The sequence below is a fragment of the Macaca nemestrina genome, chromosome 5, assembly GCF_043159975.1.
Source record: "Macaca nemestrina isolate mMacNem1 chromosome 5, mMacNem.hap1, whole genome shotgun sequence".
In the NCBI taxonomy this organism is placed as follows: domain Eukaryota; kingdom Metazoa; phylum Chordata; class Mammalia; order Primates; family Cercopithecidae; genus Macaca; species Macaca nemestrina.
The window spans coordinates 11,216,918-11,239,132 of NC_092129.1; the positions used below are offsets into that span (position 1 = coordinate 11,216,918).

A 22,215-nucleotide genomic window follows, 5' to 3' on the forward strand; every position below is an offset into this window, starting at 1 on the left:
TGACTGGGAAGCGAAAGAATTGAACAAGGCACTGTGTCTCCCATGACAGAATGCAGTGCACCTACTACACCGAACAAACTCTGTCCATCTACAAGTATGAGGAGAAGATGCCGGCCAGACAGGGCAGCAGGCTCAGCACGATTCTTCAGAACAGCAGAACTAGAGAAAATGATTCCATGCACAACAATACGCAAGAAACAAGAAGTAACTAAAAACCTGAATTCATACTTTCAGTGAGACACAAGAGTCTGTTGCATTGATAAAATGAGAGAATTAATCATGAAAAAGGAGCATCCTGCACCAAGGAATCATTGGAGATGAAAATTATAACTGCTGAACTTAAGAACACTGGGAGGCAGGGAACTGCACACCGGCGGCTGGAGGAGAATGAGCAGGACCCGGAGCGCTGGTTTGATAAATGCACCAGGAACCTGAGAGCACAAGCTACAGAGGAGGAGCCTGCGAGACAAGAGGAGGAGCCCAGAGAAAGGCCGCTGTGTGCAGCCTGCTTTCCCTGCACGGGAAAGAGGGGAGAGAGACATGATGAGGCACACAGATAAAGTCCACCATGTGGAGATGGCTTCCCCTGGGTGGGAAAGAGGAGAGCAGAGACACAATGAGGTCCGCAGAGAAATTCTGAGGGTAGAAGGCAGGTGGGAGTCGAGCAGCAGGTCGTGGAGGGAACACTTAGATCCCCTTCCCACCCAGCCTCCCAGACCGCTGGGGCTGCTTAGGGGAACCAGAGATCTGGGAACCTGGATGCTCCTCTTAAAGCTTGCACGATTCTCTTCTGTTCAGCCCACTGGCACCCCTGGCTTAGAAACACCTGAGTCTTTCCTGGTTTCTAAGCTGCGAGTTGCCCCTCCCCAAATGCTCCTGTCTCCCGCCTTCCTCACCCTTAGTGTGAGATTCCAGTTTCTCTGCTGAACTAAGCCAATTATTGTCTCTATTTATTGAGATGGACAGATGTCATATCAATAATTTTTACATTCTGAGTAAAAATTAAAATCAGATTATGAAACTGGGAATATGATTCCATTGGTGTAAAACACCCTGAATTTATGTATATACAATCATCCTCAGGAGATGACCATAATCTGGGGATTCGTTCTAGGACCCTCCTTGGATACCAAAATCCACAGTTTAAGTCCCTGATACAAAATGATGTAGTATTTGGGCCAGGCATGGTGGGTCACACCTGTAATCCCACCACTTTGGGAGGCCAAAGTGGGCAGATCACCCAAGGTCAGGAGTTTGAGACCAGCCTAACCAACGTGGGAAAACTCCGTCTCTACTAAAAATACAAGAATTAGCTGGTCCTGGTGGTGTGTGCCTGTAATCCCAGCCACTCAGGAGGCTGAGGCAGGAGAATTGCTTGAACCCAGGAGGCAGAGAATGTAGTGAGCTCAGATGGCACCACTGCACTCCAGCCTGGGCGACAGAGCGAGACTCCATCCCCCCCACCAAAACTGATGTAGTATTTGCATATAACCTATGAATATCCTTCCATGCACTTTAAATTATCTCTAGATTATTTATAATACCTAATACAACATAGCTATGTTTATAGTTGTTGTATTGGTTTTTATTTATATTATTTTTATTATGTTATTTTTATTGTTTTTTAAAACATATGTTCTATTCCATGGTTGGATAAATCTGTGGATGCAGACCCTGTGGATAAGGAGGGCAGACTGGACACTGAAATGTCAGAAGAGGACACCTATTAAACTGATCTAAAGTTCTGAGTGATTGGATGAATGGTGAGTTTGTTTTCATATTTGTGTTTTATCCATTTCTTTTTGTATTGAGTGTGTTTTATTTTTGTGTAGTTTTACAAAAATATAAAACTATATTCACTTTGGAAAAAAAGAAGTTCTATATATAGAATATAAAGTCACACATTAGGAGGGTGGGGAAGGAGTTTTCATTGAGGGAAATAAAGTGTAGTGAGCATAGCAAGAGGAAAGGGGGAAGGGTCCCCCAGGGTCAGATGCAATATCTATCAGAGGCTGATTTGGTGTCCAATGGAGTGGGGTGCTCTTTCTGACAACTATATTTGAAGTAGTTATTAGTGGGAATTGGGATAAGTTGAGTGGGGTGGGCAGACTGCCTTTAAAAGTCTTTCAAATGATATTTGGTTTCACTTGAAACTTAAAAAATAATTTAAAATGTGAAAACACTGAGGTTAACCAAGAACCTCTCTCTAGGTACAGTTAATTCTGTATGGCCTAAGGCAAGTTCGCTCATACTGCTGACAAATCCAGTTGTGTACATGAGTGTTCCTGGCATAGTGCAGCCCTAATTCACTGCCATTCTCTCATGACCTGAAGCCTAATGCACAGGCAGAGCTTGGATTTTGTGTACTGGACTCCTTGATAGTGGTTTTTTGTGGGGGTTTTTTTCTTTCCATTCTTAAGATTGGGCCATTTTTAAAATCCATTGTAAATTTCATTTATTCTTGCTTCTGCCATCTCCAATCTGCTATTGAGACTGTTTAGCAAGTTTGTTATTTCAATTATTGTACTTGTTCAGCTCTGGAATTTCCATTTTTTAATAATGTAATTTCTCTGTTGAGATTCCCTATCTACTCATTCATTAAGACAACTTTTCCTTTAATTCTTTTAGCGCCCTTTGGTTGAACATATCTACAACAGGCGCTTTGAAGCCTTTGACTACTAAATTCAACATGGAGGTCTCTTTAGAGTCAGTTTTGGTTGACTGACATTTTCCATCCTCTCCCAGCCCCTGGCATTATCACATTCCTGGTTTCCTTGCATTACTTACTGGTTTGATATATCAAAGGACAGGGCCTAAATCTAGCAGATAATAGTCACTGCAGCCTTTCTGAGTCCTCACTCTCCTGGTGATCATTGGCTTATTGTTCTGGTAAGAAGTTAGCTGACCTGGACTCAAACTACAAACTCTGCTCTCTTGTGATATGTAGCAACTGATAAAACCCTAAATTTTTCAGCTTCTGCAGTTGCTTTGTTTCAGGCTGGCTTCCTGGAGTCTCCCTTATATTTGCATAAGCTGGTGGTCAGCCAAGTATTGGGAAAGAGTTTATATTCAGATTTGGGGGTTCATCCTGTCTGTGGTTCTCCCATTTCTGGGGAAACTTGCCCTCCTAATTTCTAGCTAGTGTGCCAGTTTTAGGCTCTGTTCTCTTACATCTTTAGCCAGCAGGGTCTCAGCTTCCTATCACCCAATGTGCACATGGATTCAGGAAATGTACTCAGTTAATAAGTGAATAAATGGATCTGCATGTTTATTTCTTTTCTAGTCATACTGGATGAAATTGGGAATCAGCATGCTTTGGCTCTTGTAATATAATACAATACCTACAATATTGCCTGCTTCCACATTTAAAAATTACAGGAAATGTGCTTTCAGACTACAAAATAATTCTAAAATAAATGATTTATTTTATTAAGAAGACTAAATAATTCCTACCATTATACATATGTCCTTTAGATTTTTTAACTTAAAATTTTTCTCCATTCTTAAATATTTTTCTCCATTCCACTGTACTCACTGGAAATATAACTAAATGAAGTATTATTGTCACCACATGTAATGCTGGAGTCTCAGAGGTAGGATAGTTCTAGTACTGTCTTTGATCCCAACCCCAACACATCACCCTAAGTAGGTTTTTGGTTCTACTTTCCATTGGTAGAAAAATGATGGCTGAAAATAGACATCATAATAATCTCTTTGCTAATAAAAGGCCCCTATTATTCCTCTTCATAATAAATTTATGAAAAGAAAATCAATGAGTTTCCATTAAACCACTTCTTTCTTAGGCCTAATTAAGTGTGTGTCTCAATTTATGTGTTAAACCTTGAAGATATTGTAGTATAACTTTTAACTATTAGTGTTTAAACAATATACTCATATACCTTCCCTTTAGAACAGTGTTAATTAGAGTTGTGCACAGTGTCCAACTCACACTTTTCCCAGTATTCTCATTTCCAGAGACCATGGTCAGCCTTGAATACTGGAGAGAGGAATCAGCTTCTGTTGTACGTTACTCCATGGTATGAGTCATAACTCCTATTTGAAGTTCAAGTTTCAGAATGCATGCTTCCAAAAATGTGTCTGCTGATATGCTTTTAAAAAGTGTTACATCAATGTACAGATAAAAGACCTTCAGGTACTGTCTTTATAAGATACTACTAACGTAACAATCCACCATAGAATAAGAACAGCTCCTACATGTGGTATTAGGAAGGAATGCCTTTTTTGTTTTTTTGCCTTGGAAATGAGATTATCCCTGCTTTGATTAAAACCTTCAGTAGCTCCCCACTTTTACAGAATAAAGTTTGGGCTTTTTAAATTTATTTCAAGGCCTTTCTCATTGTATCCTGGCAGTTTTTTCAAATCCTATCACCTTCTCGGCTGCACTGGTATGTTCACCAATATTTGAATTATGTTTACCTTTCTGAGCTTCCAGCTGTTCTCTGTCAGAACCTTCACAGATATCTGGCTCAGTTCGCTCTAGAAGCTGAACACCTCAATTGTGACCACGTATCCTGAATTTTCTGGAGAAGTCCCAATGCCATTGTATCTTTAATCTCTAAAATGAACTTGGCACTTCTCAGTCTATGTGTCCCTGTTTTTTTTGGTTCAGAAATGATGTTTACTACAACGTTATCATTCTATGTCATCAGATTAAAAAGCTGATAAAAAGCAAATAATTTTTAAAAGACTATTGCACATAACTTAATTTTTTGAAAATTTAAATAACATAGTGACTCTATAGAAATTAGAAGAAAACAACAGAAATCATTATCATCACTTGCATTTCCACTCTGATATGCATATTTTTCTAGACTTTTGTCTATGTATTTATGCATATGTATATGTTTTATAAAGACAAAGTTATGTTCTATTAGTATTTTAGATGAGTTACATGTGATTTGTGAGTCTGCGAATCTTTCATATCATCATAAAAGGTGGCATTTAGTATATTGTGTATATGATCATAATTCTCAAACCAATCCTTTATTTTGGAAAAGAGATTACATGCCTTTATTTTTCATTATTGTTACAGAAACACATTGAAAACCTGTTTTCAAAAAAGGGACACTAAACCTAGAAGAATTTGGAACTATAGTCAAGCAATAGCAAGCAAAATATGCATTGGGTACAAAAATTAAATTACAATTTCAGTTTATTATTCCAGTTGTTTATAAACCTCACATTTCAACTTATTCTAAAACAAGTTTTTAAAATATTATGTAACATAATTTGGAAGTTTATGTAGATTACAGATTCTTTTGTGAAATGCCTACACAGATCTTCTAAAATAAATACACTTGAGTATATTCTATAAATATCCATTATTTTCTCCACAAAGTTTTTAGCCTCAATATGTCAAAAATATGATACAGGATCTGTCTAGATAAGCCTCAGTTTAATTATAGTGATTACAACTTCTTCATGTAATTGAGTTTGTATCTCTTATATGACAATAATCCTCTGAAATAATTAGGAGTTTTAAGGACTTTAGAAGGGTGTGATAAAGACATAAAAATGACTCAATATTTTTGAAAGAAGCCTGTCCAGACTCAGTGATGGGAGAAATAAAATCTGGTGACATACTCAGTATATATATTTCAGATGTATTGATCTTCATATGACTTGTGAGCACAGGTAAGAAATGAAACACAAATCAAAAAAACATGGCAAGAACAGAGCACCAGTCATAGCTCCTTGCTTTCTGATGACTCTAACTGCAATAATTCATGGTGGCTGGTTTGTATTTGGAATTACACAACAATTAGCCAAAAATGGGCCAAGTGTTTAATAATGGTAAGTACTAAAAAGCAAAACTAAACACACAGGATAATAATAAAGCAGAGTTTCACTGGTTTTTATGGTTCTTTGGTTTGGAAAAAGAAAGGTACTAAATTAACCCATCAGGAAGAAAGAGACTTTGGGACTTTACTGTTGCAAAAAGTAGTTCTATCACATTTAGTTGGCATTTTGAAAAGAGTGTCGGAGGATATTCTTTGGCTACTAGAAATTTTCCTCAAATACAGAGAAAGTGACATTGGGCAGCTTTGTGCATTCTAAGACCCCATGTAAGGAGAAGGAGCAGTACTACAGCCATCACAATGCAGAGAAGGTGCCAAGGGAGAGTAAAACAGATAGAGGAAAAGCATTAAAAAGTACATTTTTTAAAAACCTCAGAATGAGTTTCACTATCCCTTTCGAGGAAAGGAAAAATATGGACAACTCTCCCTCCTTGCCTTGATGTGAGGGCATGATGCTGAGTTCTGGGTAATTGTTGGGGCTGCTTCCAGGACTTCTAGACTTCAATCTCTTTTGACAATCTGCCTCCGTAAGATGTCAACGACTGCCTGATCTACAGACGGTCCCCAACTTAGGATGGTTCAACTTGGCGATGTTCGACTTAATGATGGTGTGAAAGTGATATGCACTTAATAGAAATGTACTTTGTTTTTCAATTTTGATCTTTTTCCAGGCTAGCCATATATGCTGGGCAGTGGCAGTGAGTCACAACTGCCAGTCAGTGATACGATCACGAGGGTAAACAACTGATACTATATCCAATAAATTACATGAGCTATTTAACCCTTTATTACAAAATAGGCTTTGCGTTAGATGAGTTTGCCCTACTGCAGGCTAGTGTAAGCACTCTGAGCAATTTAAAGTAGGCTGGGCTAAGCTATGATGTCTGGTAGATTAGGTATATTAAATGCATTTTTCAACTTAAATGATATTTTCAATTTAACAATGGGTGTATCTGGATGTGATCCCATCCTAAGTCGAGGAGCCTCTATATATTACTGTCCACCAGACATTCCATGAAAATAAATTCTAGGGTAGAGGATGAAAGCCATCATATCTGATTAGATTTTAATTTCTGTCTTTCAACATTACGGTAGCCCTTTTTCTCAACTTGGAAACCACAGTTGCCAAAGATTTTCAAAATCTCATCAGAACATGAAGTAACACATGTACCTTTTAAAGTTAGCCAAAGCCTACATTTTCTAATAAGAACACCCTCTTATGACATAGACAGCCGACCTGATGAAACAACAGCACCAGTGCCATATGAAAATCCACCTTTCCAGAATATGAAAACTAGCCTACAGAATTTAAATATTTAGTATTTTCTCAGTTTAATGTGTATCTTTTTGAAACTTCTAAAAATCATTGACTTTTATATAAATACCAGACAGCTATATTCTAATTCTACTACCATGTTTTTGAGCTCAACATATTATTGTATAATCTTCACAGCCTCAGTTTTGTTCACACATCAAATTAGGGAACACAAATCAAACAGAACAGTCTTGAAGGCTGGGACTTTCTTGTTCTGATATTTTCTGATGCTGTGAATGTTGAAGGATTATTAAATACAAACACCAGGTTACTCATATCACTGAGAGGATTGCCATTAGATTAGGAGACAAACATACAATGAAAAGGTTTACAGGAGGAACATAACACTAAATAAACCAATTTTAAAAAGCAAAAGCTACTGTTAGAATGTGTGAACAAATTTCCACAGGTTAAAAACAGTGAGCTGATTCAAACAAACAAAAATCTTTGAGCCAAACCTACGTTTTCTTAGCAGCTTCTGCAGAGGGCCCCTCTTCCTCTTGTGTCTTGCATCCACTTTTACTTTGTGTTTTGTTCTTTTGGTGGATTGTGTTTGAGAGCAAGAGTAAGTGAGACTTGGCCACAGAATTATTTTCATAACATTTCCAATTGATTGGAATCAGGAAAAGAGACTTGAGAAAACTCTTAATCTTAGGAGAGTTTTGGCCAGGTTTTCTGGGCAAAGAGCTTCAAGGAAGTCCACTCCAGCCTTAAGACAATAGGATTATTGACAGAAGTCAACCTGGAGATGGAAGCTTTGCAAACATTTCCCTGTTTTTCTTTCTTTCTCTTTCTTTCTTTCTTTCTTTCTTTCTTTCTTTCTTTCTTTCTTTCTTTCTTTCTTTTTTTTTTTTTTTTGAGATAGAGTCTCACTCTGTTAGCTGGAGTGTCTTGGCATGATCTCAGTCCACTGCAACCTCCACCTTCTGGGTTCAAGCAATTCTCCTGCCTCAACCTCCTGAGTAGCTGGGACAATAGGTGCCCACCACCACACCCAGCTAATTTTTGTATTTTTAGTAGAGCTGGGGTTTCACTATATTTGCTAGGCTGGTCTTAAACTCCTGACCTCAAGTGATCTGCCCACCTCGGCCTCCCAGAGTGCTGGAATTACAGGTGTGAGCCACCACGCCCGGCCACAGTTCCCTGTTTCAACTGGAGAGTTTATAATTATTTGATTGGCCAAGCCTGCAGAACGAACTTTGTTATCAAGCTCTGAAGAGCTCTGCCTGTGGAAAGATCTTGTTTCTAGTCTCCCTGCCCCCACACCAACAGCATCTTCCCCAGATTCTTTAGGATACCCAAAGCTGTCCTTGCCAGGTGTTGGATGTGATGGAGTGAGAGAACTGGCCTATCCCACGACTGAGATGCATGTTGATTCTGCCAGATCCAGGGCAAAATTAACTTCTCACCCAGGACTGCCATTCTAATTTGTCATGGGACCTGAGGTCACATTAATAATAGTTGTGCAAAGTCCCAAATTGATAATATTTGCTTCTTAATACATTTTACAAATAATTGTTTTCATTTGGCTACTTGGAGTTATTAAAACAAAAAATATATATACAGGGACTTCATGATGACCCAGCTTTAAGGCCTCACAGAGCTAAAAGGAGATGCCTCTCTGGGATGGCTCCCTGAATATACTTTAACAGAGCAAGTAGCATAGAGTGATGCAGCAACCTTCAACAATTGAGCAATTTTTATTTTACATATTGAGGTGTTCGGGTGAATAAATATACAGGTAGATGCCTAATCACAAGTACCATGGCATGCTTCAACTCTAAAATCTACTAGCTAAAATTCACTTTCTAAAAAATTTTAGTTTAGTTTAAGTTCTGGGATATATGTGCAGGTTTGTTACATAGGTATACATGTGCCAAGGTGGTTAGCTGCACCTGTCAACCCATCATCTAGTTTTAAGCCCCGCATGCATTAGCTCTTTGTCCTGGTGTTCTCCCTCCCCTTGCCCCTCTCTGCACCATCCTGTCCCCCTACAACCAGGCCCTGGTATGTGTTGTTCCCCGCCTGTGTCCATGTGTTCTCATTGTTCAACTCCCACTTATGAGTGAAAACATGTGGTGTTTGGTTTTCTGTTCCTGTGTTAGTTTGCTGAGGATGATGGCCATTAGCTTCATCCATGTCACTGCAAAGGACACGATCTCATTCCTTTTTATGGTTGCATAGTATTCCATGGCGTATATGTACCACATTTTCTTTATCACTGATGGGCATTTGGGTTGGTTCCATGTCTTTGCTATTATAAAATTCACTTTTTTTGAGACTTCACATTACCTCTCTGTGGGCCAGGCTTTAGATTAGTTGCTCTACATCTCATTAAGTCCTCCCAACAATACTGTGAGGTAGACATGATTATTATCCTCATTGTGCAGGTGAGAAACCCAAGGCTTAGAGGGTTTAAAAACCTAGTCAGAGGTTCCAAGCTAGTCAGCTGGTGGAAGCCTAAACTCAGACCCCTGACTCCTGGGTCCATACCTCTCAACCCCTGAGAACAGCCATGAACAAAGAAATGCTATTTTTTTCAAACTGCTGAAATATGCATTCTTTATTTAAGCAGGCTCAAGAGATCATTCTTAAAACACTTGTACTTAGGTAAACATACAGTGCAGGAAATATGCAAGACTTTCCCTTGAGAATTAAAAAAAACTTGTCACTGTTCTTTCAATAAATAAGACTTTAATTATTCCTTTCTTAAGTGAGCTACTTTCATCATATATTTGCCAACTGAATATTGTCCCACACTTGCTTAAGTACTTTCTCAAACTGGTATACGGCAAAAAAAATGTTGGTATCTTACCAGTCTGATTTTTCTTTCCCACTAAACACCACTCTGGCAGTTTATATTGCTTAGAACTCATTGCTTGGGGATGGAGGGCAGGAGTGTGGGAAATGTGTAAGCTTTTGATTACAAGAGTTATGCATCTTGGTCTTAAAATTATGTTTGCTTTGCAAAGAAGAGAAGGTTCTGGAATAGAGTGTCTCCTTGGCAGTTTATATGTCTTTATCTTGGCTCAGACTTAGGCCAGACAACAAGCAAGCTGCCCACTGCTAAGATTGCAACTATTCTGTGAAAGCCTATGGGGCATTTCAGAAAGGCAGGGGTCCTGGTTGTGTGCACGGAGGTGAGATCTGGCTTTTCATGAGCCTGATTCCTTCCATTTCTTTCAGGAAATAGAGGAGCAAAGGCATCAAATTTCCAGATCTGGCTTGCTAAATTTCTGGAAAGACATGCTGCCACCAAGGTTTTGGGTGAGCATGTGATTGTTCCTGCCTTCCCAAGTTCACTTTCCCCCTTAGGAAGGAAGTGGTTGTCAGCCTTCTATGCGAGTCAGACAGCACAGTCTGTGTGCGTTCTTGCTCTGTCTCTGTGGAGTGCACCCAGGCAGCAGAGATGCCCCAGCCTCTGGCACTGAACTTGGCTTACAAGTTGAAGGTGGAAATAAGACACACATTCATTTCTTTTAAAAACATCATGCTAAGTCCAGAGGCTGGGACTCTTCCCAGGAGAGGCCTGAATGCCCTGCCCTCCCACTGCCAAGTCTTTCTTTTCTTTTTCTTGTGGCCTTTCTTGATCCTGGTCTGCTCTAACTGGAAAGCCAAGTCCCCAGAGATGGGCCCTGTGGTACTGAGGGGTGGGAGTCATGGGAAATGTCCCCCATCACCAAAGCCAGGGGCCTCTCCACACACACTGGGTAATTTTGAAGGAGCAGGGATGATGTCTGACTCACAAGACTTTAAAGTATTCAAGATTCTGTATTTTCCACAACCTGAGTGAGGCATGAGCATACAAAACACAGTGAAAAGACAGTTCATTCATTCATTCATTTATTCATTCATTCATTCAAAAGACTTTCACATGTGGCAAGATGGCTGAATAAGAACAGCTCTGGTCTGCAGCTCCCAGAGAGATCAATGCAGAAGGTGGGTGATTTCTGCATTTCCAACTGAGGTACCAGCTCATCTCACTGGGACTAGTTAGACAGTGGGTGCAGCCCATAGAGGGCGAGCTGAAGCAGGGTGGGGCGTTGCCTCACCCAGGAAGTGCAAGGGGTTGAGGAACTCCCTCCCCTAGCCAAGAGAAGCCTTGAGAAACTGTCTCACAAGGAACCATGCATTCTGGCCCAGATATTATGCTTTTCCCATGGTCTTCACAACGTGCAGACCGGGAAATTCCCTTGGGTGCCTACACCACCAGGGCCCTGGGTTTCAAGCACAAAACTGGGTGGCCATTTGGGCAGACACTGAGCTAACTGCAGGAGTTTTCTTCATACCCCAGTGGTGCTTCACATGCCAACAAAACAGAACCGTTCACTCCCCTGGAAAGGGGGCTGAAGCCAGGGACCCAAGTGTTCTAGCTCAGTGAATCCCACCCCCACGGAATCCAGCAAGCTAAGATCCACTGGCTTGAGAATCTTGCTGCCAGCACAGCAGTCTGAAGTCGAACTGGGACACTCGAGCTTGGTGGGGCAGGGGCGTCCATCATTACTGAGGCTTGAGTAGGCGATTTTCCCCCTCACAGTGTAAACAAAGCCTCTGGGAAGTTTGAACTTTACAGAGCCCACTAAAGCTTAGTAAAGCCACTGTAGCCAGACTACCTCTCTAGATTCCTCCTCTCTGGGCAGGGCATCTCTGAAAGAAAGGCAGCAGCCCCAGTCAGGGGCTTACAGATAAAACTCCCATCTCCCTGGGACAGAGCACCTGGGGGAAGGGGCAGCTGTGAGCACAGCTTCAGCAGACTTAAACGTTCCTGCCTGCCGGCTCTGAAGACAGAAGCAGATCTCCCAGCACCGTGCTCAAGCTCTGCTAAGGGACAGACTGCCTCCTCAAGTGATTCCCTAACCCTCATTCCTCCTGACTGGGAGACATCTCCCAGCAAGGGTTGACAGACACCTCATACAAAAGAGCTCTGGCTCACATCTGGTGGGTGCCCCTCTGGGACGAAGCTTCCAGAAGAAGAAACAGGCAGAAATCTTTGCTGCTCTGCAGCCTCCGCTGGTGATACCCAGGCAAACAAGGTCTGAAGTGGACCTCCAGCAAACTCCAGCAGACTTGCAGCAGACGGGCCTGAGTGTTAGAAGGAAACTAACAAACATAAAGGAATAGCATCAACATCAACAAAAGGACATCTACACAGAAACCCCATCAGAAAGTCACTAGTATCAAAGACCAAAGGTAGATAAATCCACAACGATGAGGAAAAACCAGTGCAAAAAGGCTGAAAATTCCAAAAACCAGGACACCTCTTCTCTGCCAAGGGATCACAAGTCCTTGCCAGCAAGGGAATAAAACTAGATGGAGAATTAGAATTACTTTGATGAACTGACAGAAGTAGGCTTCAGAAGGTGAGTAATAACAAACTCCTCTGAGCTAAATGAGCAATGTTCTAACCCAATGCAAGGAAGCTAAGAATCTTGAAAAAAGGTGAGAGGAATTGCTAACTAGAATAACCAGTTTAGAGAAGAACATAAATGACCTGATGGTGCTGAAAAACACAGCACAAGAACTTCATGAAGCATATACAAGTATCAATAGCCAAATCAATCAAGCAGAAGAAAGGATATCAGAGATTGAATATCAACTTAATGAAATAAATCATGAAGACAAGATCAGAGAAAAAAGTATGAAAAGGAACAAACAAAGCCTCCAAGAAATATGGGACTATGTGAAAAGACCAAACCTACGCTTGACTGGTGTACCTGAAAGTGATGGGGAGAATGGATCCAAGTTGGAAAACATTCTTGAGGATATTATCCAGGAGAATTTCCCCAACCCAGCACAACAGGCCAACATTCAAATTCAGTAAATTCAGAACACCACAAAGAAACTCCTTGAGAAGAACAACCCCAAGACACATAATCATCAGATTCACCAAGGTTGAAATGAAGGAAAAAATATAAAGGGCAGCTAGAGGGAAATGTCAGGTTACCCACACAGGGAAGTCCATCAGACCAGCAGTGGATCTCTCTGCAGAAACCCTACAATCCAGAAGAGAGTGGGGGCCAATATTCGACATTCTTAATGACAACAATTTTCATCCCAGAGTTTCATGTCCAGTCAAACTAAGCTTCATAAGTGAAGGAGAAATAAAATCCTTCACAGACAAGCAAATGCTGAGAGATTTTTTTCACCACCAGGCCTGCCTTACAAAAGCTCCTGAAGGAAGCACTAAATATGGAAACGAAAAACCGGTACCAGTTACTGCAAAAATATATCCAATTGTAAAGATCATTGGCACTATGAAGAAACTTCATCAACTAATGGGCAAAATAACCAGCTAGCATCATAATGACAGGATCAAATTCATACATAACAATATTAACCTTAAATGTAAATGGGCTAAATGCCTCAATTAAAAGACACAGACTGGCAAATTAGATAAAGAGTCAAGACCCTTTGGTGAGCTGTATTCAGGAGACCCATCTCATGCGCAAAGACAAACATAGGCCCAAAATAAAGGGATGGAGGAATATTTACCAACCAAATGGAAAGCAAAAAAAAAAAAAAAAAAAAAGCTGGGGTTGCAATCCTACTCTCTGATATAACAGACTTCAAATCAACAAAGATCAAAAAAGACAAAGAAGGGCATTACATAATGGTTAAGGAAAAATGCAACAAAAAGAGCTAACTATCCTAAATATATGTGCACCTAGTACAAGAGTACCCAGATTCATAAAGCAAGTTCTTAGAGACCTACAAAGAGACTTAGACTCCCACATAATAATAGTGGGAGACTTTACACTGTCACCTCACTTGTAAACAAATTTAAACAAATTTATAAGAAAAAAAAACAACCCCATCAAAAAGTGGACAAAGGATATGAACAGACACTTCTCAAAAGAAGACATTTATCTGGCCAACAAACATATGAAAAAAAAGTTCATCATCACTGGTAGTTAGAAAAATGCAAATCAAAACCACAATGAGATACCATATCAAGTCAGTTAGAATGGCAAAAATTAAAAAGTCAGAAAACAACAGATGCTGGAGAGGATGTGCAGAACTAGGAACACATTCACAGTTGGTGGGATTGTCTTCCACCATTGTGGAAGACAGTGTGGCCATTCCTCAATGATCTAAAACCAGAAATACTACTTGACCCAGCAATCCCATTACTGGGTATATACCCAAAGGATTATAAATCACTCTACTATAAAGATACATGCACACATATGTTTATTATGGCACTATTCACAATGGCAAAGACTTGGGAACCAACCCAAATGCCCATCAATGATAGACTGGATAAAGAAAATGTGGCACATATACACCATGGAATACTATGCAGCCATGAAAAAGGATGAGTTCATGTCCTTTGCAGGGACATGAATGAAGCTGGAAACCATCATTCTCAGCAAACTAACACAGGAACAGAAAACCAAACACCTCATGTTCTCACTCATAAGTGAGAGTTGAACAATGAGAACACACGGACATAGGGAGGGGAACATCACATACCAGGGTCTGTCAGGGGGTAGGGTACTAGGGGAGGGATAGCATTAGGAGAAATACCTAATGTAGGTGACGGGTTGATGAGTGCAGCAAACCACCATGGCACCTGTATACCTATGTAACAGACCTGCACGTTCTGCACATGTATCCCAGAATTTAAAGTATAATAATTAAAAAATAAAAAGACTTTCACAGCCTGCTCCTGGGTGGGAGGCATGTTGTTGTGCACTGAGGGCTACAGAGACTGGGGTTAGGTTTGCTAGAAGCTTCCAGGTGAGCCCCAGTGATGTGATACATGAAATAGAATACAAAAGATGATCTGTGTAAACCCACAAGAGAAACACAGAATGCGATAAAAGCACAGAAGAGGGAGACAAGATAAGCTGGGAGGTCTGTGTCAGGAAAGGCTTCTAGGCAGCATTTGAGCCAGGCCTTGAAGAATTGATTGTATTTGGACACAAGAAATGAGGCAGAAGCGAAGATTACAAGTCAGCAAAGAAATGAGAGGAAGTTTAGGATAGGATTACAATATCAGAAAATCTGACTTAAAGACTTAATGATAAGGGGCAGCTTAATAGCTCTGCACAGTTTACAAAGCATTTTACTATCTATTATTTTATCTGATTCATGCAAAATATGAACTTAAGTCTCAAGACTCTTATCATATTTTATTTGTAGGAAACCTGGACTGAAGGAGCAAACGTGAAAATAGTTTAAGCATTGCAAAATCCTACATGAAGTGAGATGCTACTATTTATTACTAATGATTACAAAGTATTAGAGTAGACAGTATAGTATAACTAAATTCAATGTACATATTGTTTTATTAATGCTGCATCCCCTAGCCCAGCTTGAATAACAATAACATAAGAGCATTAACAATGCCTGGTTCTAACAATGGATTTCATGACTCTCTGTGATTACTTTTTAGAAAGATGGAGATACAATGAAGAGACATTCACGTGGATACTCACATATGCAGGGAAAGTGCCCACACATGTTTGGACTGGAGACAAACTACAAGACTGGATGTCCCTGAAGAGGGAGACTGGGACTTCTGGCCTATCCAAAGATGGCATGACTCCCCCACACGTTCTCTTTCAGAACTTTGCTCCACCTTCATCAGGAAATGGCATCTAATTCCCTTTCCCTTAAATCCAGGAAGGGCTTGTGACTCTCCTGGAACTGACAGAATACAGCAGAAATGAGGCAGTGTGATTTACGAGGCTAGGTCCTGAAAGGCAATGCAGCTTCTGCCTTGTGAACTATTATAGAACACACCCATGGGGCTCTGAACCACTTAGTGAGAAGTCTGCGGCTGCCATGCCACGAGGAAGCCCAAGCTACACAGAGGCATCATTTGCAGTTGTTGCAGCTAACTGACTGCCCAACTGACAGCAGTACTGACTGCCAGATCAGCGAATGAAGACACGCTGATGGCTCCTGCCCTGGCCATCGGGTCATCCCAACCTCTAAGCCTTCCTATCTGAAGCTGCACTTTGTGTAGCAGAAACAAACACTCCCTGTTGTGCCTGTTCAGGATTCATAACTCTCACAATCTGTGAGTAAAAAAAAATGGTTGTTTTAAATCACTAAGTTTTAGGATAATTTGTCACACAACAATAGTAAGTAGTATTTCAACTTGATCTATAATGGCTTATTTCTCCACCAAAAAATCTAAAGAAAATATGACAAAATGCTAACATTTTTTCATTTGGAGAGGTGGGTACATATGTTGTATGTGTTAGACTTTTCTTTGAAAGCTTTCTTACTTTTAATTGGAAAAGTTTATGTGATCTAACATGAAATACAAATTGTTGAAACTTCCAGTAAATTTACAAGTGCTAATGTTAAAAAATAATTCTAAAAGACCCACAAATAAAGATATTTACATTTACTTTGTATATTTAAGGATTAAAAAAATGGAGATGAAAATACAGAACTATGAAGTGGGCAATAAAGATCACAAGCAGGCATCACTGGAATTGCTGTAGTAATGGTTTATACAGTAGCAAATTCTGGTATTGTTCCCCATGACTTATAAATGAGTTAAACATTTTCATAATAGTCTGGAAAATGTTAGCATGCTACGGCAGCATTATTTGCATGATATCCATTTTGGAATAACCATGGATTTTGGCATGATAAAAACAGGCATCCAGGAATAATTTGTCAATACACTATGTCAGGCTTTGAAGTTTAGGTTGTTTACAGATGGAGCATTACTGAAAAAATAAAGAACAATGGCAAAATGCAATCATTGATATGAAAATCCCCTGAAAGTATCTACTGTTCAAGTAGGCACTTGGAAATTGTGGCATTGGAGATAATGAAATACATGATAGTTGACCTAAGATTACTTCAACATTTCACTAAATAGAATGCTTTCTACAGACCAGCTCCAGATTTCAGATTCATGACTCCTGGAAGTATGGGTGAATCAGAAGCCCGAAGCACGGTCAGTTGTGTCCATCTGTGAAATGTGTTTGGCTTCATCAGAGCTTGGACAGAATATGCAAGCAGTGAAAGAAGAGATGTACTGGGAAGCACAAAATGAGCAGAACGGTGAAATATGAACCAGTGACTATGGCAGCTACCTGCGCTGGCCACAGGGGTCCCTACAGAGTTGGAATCCTATTCCTGCCTTTCGCACAGCTGACGCTCTGGTGTGATACACAAGACCAAGTGTGAGGAGGTGAGTGAACGGCAACCTCAAGGTCATCGGAGACCCTGGGAAGCGCAGATTCTGTGGTGTGGCGGGGATGGTGGAGACCACACTAGGTTGAGGAATGAGTGGAAGGTGAGAATGTAGAGATGATGAAAGTGTCTATGACAGAGAATTACAGGTGCTCAGCTGTAGAGGAACACAGGGATAAGGGACACTGCTCTAAACAGCAGGTGAACTTAAGCAGGTTTAAGTGTGGACGAACAAAGAACACCAGTGAAGGAGAGACTGAAGACAGGCATCAAAGGTGTGGTGGGCAGGTGGAAATCACCTGAGAAGCCAGGAGGGGTGGAGACCAGAGCACAGGTGAAAAATAAGCTTTCAACAGGGGGTGGTGTTATAGCTCTTCTACTGTGGGGTTAGAAGGAAGCTATGGGAGCAGAGATAGAGAAGTTGATTGTCCTGGTGCAGGACATTGAAGAAATGTATTATTCCAAGTTTTCTATTTTCTCAGGGAAGTGAAGAGTGAGTGGTTTGCTAAGAGTAGGGGAAGAGAGTGTGAGTGGGGAGGGGCAGGTGGGAAGTTGGCAGAGAATAGAGTCTGGAGAGCCAGAGTGGACATCAGGACACTCAACACGACTGTCAGGCAACACCAGACACCAGGAACTAGAGAGGATAGAGCAGCATGTGCTGGGAGTGGTGTCTCCAGCAGTGCTCTCAGCCCAGGCAGGACAGTAGGTAGGGCAGCGGGGCCACTGGAAGATATGGGCTGAAGAACTGGACCAGCGACCTAGGCTGGATGGAGGAGGAAAAGGAGGAAGACTCAACAGAGAGGGTGCAGGGACATTATGGGTGAAGGTAGCTGAGTGGCCTGAGGCTGGCACCGACTACAGAGGTACAGGGGAGGGACCTGGGCCTCTTGTTCATGGCAGTGTCCCAGCACCTATAGCAGTGCCCCATCATCCACGATGTGTCTGGATGCCCTGACCACTCTATACTACCTCTCAAATGAACAAATTAGTGCATTTCAGGCATGGCCCAAGGCAGGGCTTCCGGGATGACAGGAACACCACTTGGAGACAGCAGCGGAAGACACTGAACAGCAGCATGGATTGTCAGGGCAGAGGAAGGTTCAGTTACATTCAAAATATGCACATGGAGGTGCTATCAATTCCTGATGGGAGTATGTGCTGTTTTTATAGGACTCGCAAGTTGCAATAGAGGGGAAAATGCTTCAGTGAAAGAAGCCATGTGATATGGTTTGGCTGTGTCCACCCAAATCTCATTTTGAATTCTAGTTCCCATAATCCCCATGTGTTATGGGGGAAACCTGGTGGAAAATAATTGAATCATGGGGGCAGTTACCCCCATGCTGCTATTCTCATAATAGTGAATGAGTTCTCATGAGATCTGATGGTTTTATAAGGAGCTTTTCCCCCTTTTGCTCAGCACTTTTTGCTGCCGTCATGTGAAGAAGGACGTGTTTGCTTCCCCTTCCACCATGGCTGTAAGTTTCCTGAGGCCTCCCCAGCCATGCAGAACCGTGAGTCAATTAAACCTGTTTCCTTTATATATTACCCAGTATTGGTTATATCTTTATTAGCAGCATAAGAATCAACTAATATAGTAAATTGGTACTCCAGAGAATGGGGTGCTGCTATAAGGATACCCAAAAATGTGGAAGCAACTTTGGAACTAGGTAACAAGCAGAGATTGAAACAGTTTGGAGGGCTCAAAAGACAGGAAAATGTGGAAAAGTTTGGAACTTCCTAGAGACTTGGAGGTCTCAGAAGACAGGAAGATGTGGGAAAGTTTGGAAGTTCCTAGAGACTTATTGAACTACTTTGACCAAAATGCTGATAGTGGACAATGAAATCCAGACTGAGGTGGTCTCAGTTACAAGCCTTGGCAGCTTTCACATGGTGTTGGTCCTGTGGGTTGGCAGAGGACAAGAATTGAGGTTCAGGAACCTCCACCTAGATTTCAAAGGATGTATGAAAACACACGGATGTCCAGGCAGATGTGTACTGGGGGGCACAGCCCTCATGAGAACCTTTGCTAGGGCAGTGCAGAAGGGAAATGTGGGGTCAGAGCCGTCACACAGAGTCCCTACTAGGGTACTTCCTAGTGGAGCTGTGATAAGAGGGCCACTGTCCTCCAGAACCCAGAATGGATAGATCCACTGACAGCTTGCACTGTGTGCCTAGAAAAGCCACACACTCTACACCAGCCATGAAGGTAGCTGGGAGGGGACTGTACCCTGCACAGCCACAAGAGCAGAGCTGTCCAAGGCTGTGGGGGCCCATCTCTTGCCTCAGTGTGACATGGATGTGGCTTGTAGCACCTTTATTTTGGTCAATTTTTCCCATTTGGCATGGTTGTATTTACCCAATGCCTGTATCCCCATTGTATCTAGGAAGTAACTAAATTATTTTCGGTTTTACAGGCTCATAGGTTGAAGGGACTTGCCTTGTCTCAGATGAGACTTTGGACTTGGACTTTTTAGTTAATGCTGGAATAAGTTAAGAATTTGGGGGACTGTTGGGAGGGCATGATTGTGTTTTGAGATGGGAGGACATAAGATTTGGGAGGGGACAGGGTGAAATGATATGGTTTGGCTGTGTTTCTACCCAAATCCCATCTTGAATTGTAGTTCTCATAATCCCCATGTGTCGTGGGGGGACCTGGTGGGAGGTAATTGAGTCATGGAGGTGGTTACCCCATGCTGCTGTTCTCATGATAGTAAATGAGCTCTCATGGAATCTCATGGTTTTCTTTTCCCCCTTTTGTTCAGCACTTCTCCTTGCTGCCACCATGTGAAGAAGGAAGTGTTTGCCTCCCCTTCCACCATGATTGTAAGTTTTCTGAGGCCTCCCCAACTGTTCTGAACTGTGAGTCAATTAAACCTCTTTCCTTTATAAATTACCCAGTCTCAGGTATGTCTTTATTAGCAGCATGAGAAAGACTAATACACCATGTCAGTGAGTATTAGCTGAATTTTAAAGAAGTGAACTTCTGATGACTTTCTTTGAAAAAAGCCACATTTTTCATTCAAGTGTAAGGTTAGCCATCATCATCACAATGAAAAAAATCACTAGCTAATACAAGCCTCCTTCTAGACAGTGATCCTCAAAGTGTGGTCCTAAGACCTGGGACAACAACATCTGGGAACTGCAAGTGTTAGAAATGCAAATTTTCAGGCCCTACCCCAGACCCACTCGATCAGAAACTCCAGTGAGGCCCAGCAGTCTGGTTCCACAAGCCCCCTAGGTGATTCTGAGATCTAAAATCTAAGAACCCTGAAGTCAGGTGGATTGGGACAGGACATTGGTTTAGGGTGAGGCAGACCTTGCAGGGAAACCATTTTTCATGATGTCTTAACTTGGGCGAGTCACAAAACTGCTCCCAGCCTCAATTCCATCCTTCAAAATAGGGGAAAATAATGACTTACCTCATGAGGCTATTTCTGATGCTGAAGACAGTTTAACATTTAAAACACCTGGAATGTATCTAGCTATTATGTCTTGTGACTAGAAATTTTCAGTAATCAAAATAACCCCAAAGAATACATTATCTCTCACACAGATTTAAAAACCTTAATGGTTCATGAATCAAGTGTATTTTGCTACATAGTAAAAAAATCATTGATTTTACTATGTAAATACACTTACTATGTACGTGTATTTTTTTACGTAATAAAAAAGTCATTATATTGATATAAAACAATATAAACTTGATAAGGTAAAAGATAATGTGTACACTTTAACAGAGCATAGCTATTAAAAGCTATAAATCAGATTACAACCTAAATGAAGCCATTGCCTTTTCAATTATTCATATGGAGGAAGGTAATTGTAGGTTTCGTATACCATTTCAGCCTAATTTATCATCTGATCCTGCTCTGAGCAATGGAGTCTTTTTGTTACAACAGTTTCCTAACTGGGGAATTCCCTCTGGTGCCAGAGGCTTGATTCTTCTCTAAACAGCCCCCTCTTTTCAGAGAGTCTTTTCCTTCACGTGGACAACTAGGTAACAATTTTGCTTCAGAGATGATCAACAGGTACTTTTACTAACTATAGGTCTTGACAACCTCCCTCTATTGTGCCTTATGGAAAAAACGATTTAGTGCCTGTTCCTTTACTGAAAACCCAATCCAATTTGTATACTTTAATTTCTGCATCTTTGACTTGTTCCTCAGAAATCCCATCAAGTTGAACAGCATGACTGTAGTTATTGTCAACACTGCACCCATCCACTCATCTGTGTCAAATGTGGTGCCACCACGAAGGCTGCTTCACACCTCCTGGTTCTGCATTTGGCAAAATAATATCTGAATTAGTTAAGAAGGAAGTGTAAGCAGCAGTAACTAAAAGCTCTCGCCTTTAGGGCTCCTATGCAGCCAGTCTTTACCTTCCAACAACTCATCTACCACATGGAGTGCACAAATACGGTTGAAATCATACAGTCTGCACAAATGTATAACCCAGCCTTCTTCTTCCTTAATATACCATCAACATTTCTGTATTATTTTATAAGCATGGTTTCCTCATCCCTGCAGTAACTATTTCAAATGACTACACCACATTTATTTAGCCATATTCCCTCTCTATTACACATGCAAATAATTCACAGCTTTTCATCATCATACATTTTATGAATCATTTTTCTACTTGTGGGTCACTTAGGGTGACCAATTGTCCCCGTTTATCTAGGACTCTCCTGGTTTTAACACTGAAAGTTCGTGTCCCAGGAAACCCCTTCACTCCCGGCAAGTGGGGACAGCTGGTCAGCCTGGGAAAGCCCCAGATGCAAGCAGAAGAAAGTGGGGCCGGCATGCTGAACAGAGTCATCAAGGAAAACCCCCCACAGACAAAGGCGGGTTTGAAGGCAGCCACTGTGCTGGGGTCAGGGACATGTCTAAGTAAGGTTTATGGAGCTGCCCCTTCAGG

General features: G+C 41.1%; 1 protein-coding gene and 1 long non-coding RNA gene across 2 annotated transcripts in view; one reads left to right on the forward strand and one right to left on the reverse strand.

The window, feature by feature from the left end:
• LOC105492006 (solute carrier family 22 member 3) overlaps window positions 1-22,215 on the reverse strand; it is a 106,051-nt gene that overhangs the window by 67,933 nt on the left and 15,903 nt on the right. The gene's annotated exons all lie outside the window — the stretch shown is intronic.
• Window positions 1,534-20,374, forward strand: LOC105492005 (uncharacterized). The gene is made up of 5 exons (XR_011622943.1): window positions 1,534-1,763; window positions 15,533-16,162; window positions 16,996-17,296; window positions 18,716-18,809; window positions 20,061-20,374. It is a non-coding gene; the product is annotated as an uncharacterized lncRNA (long non-coding RNA).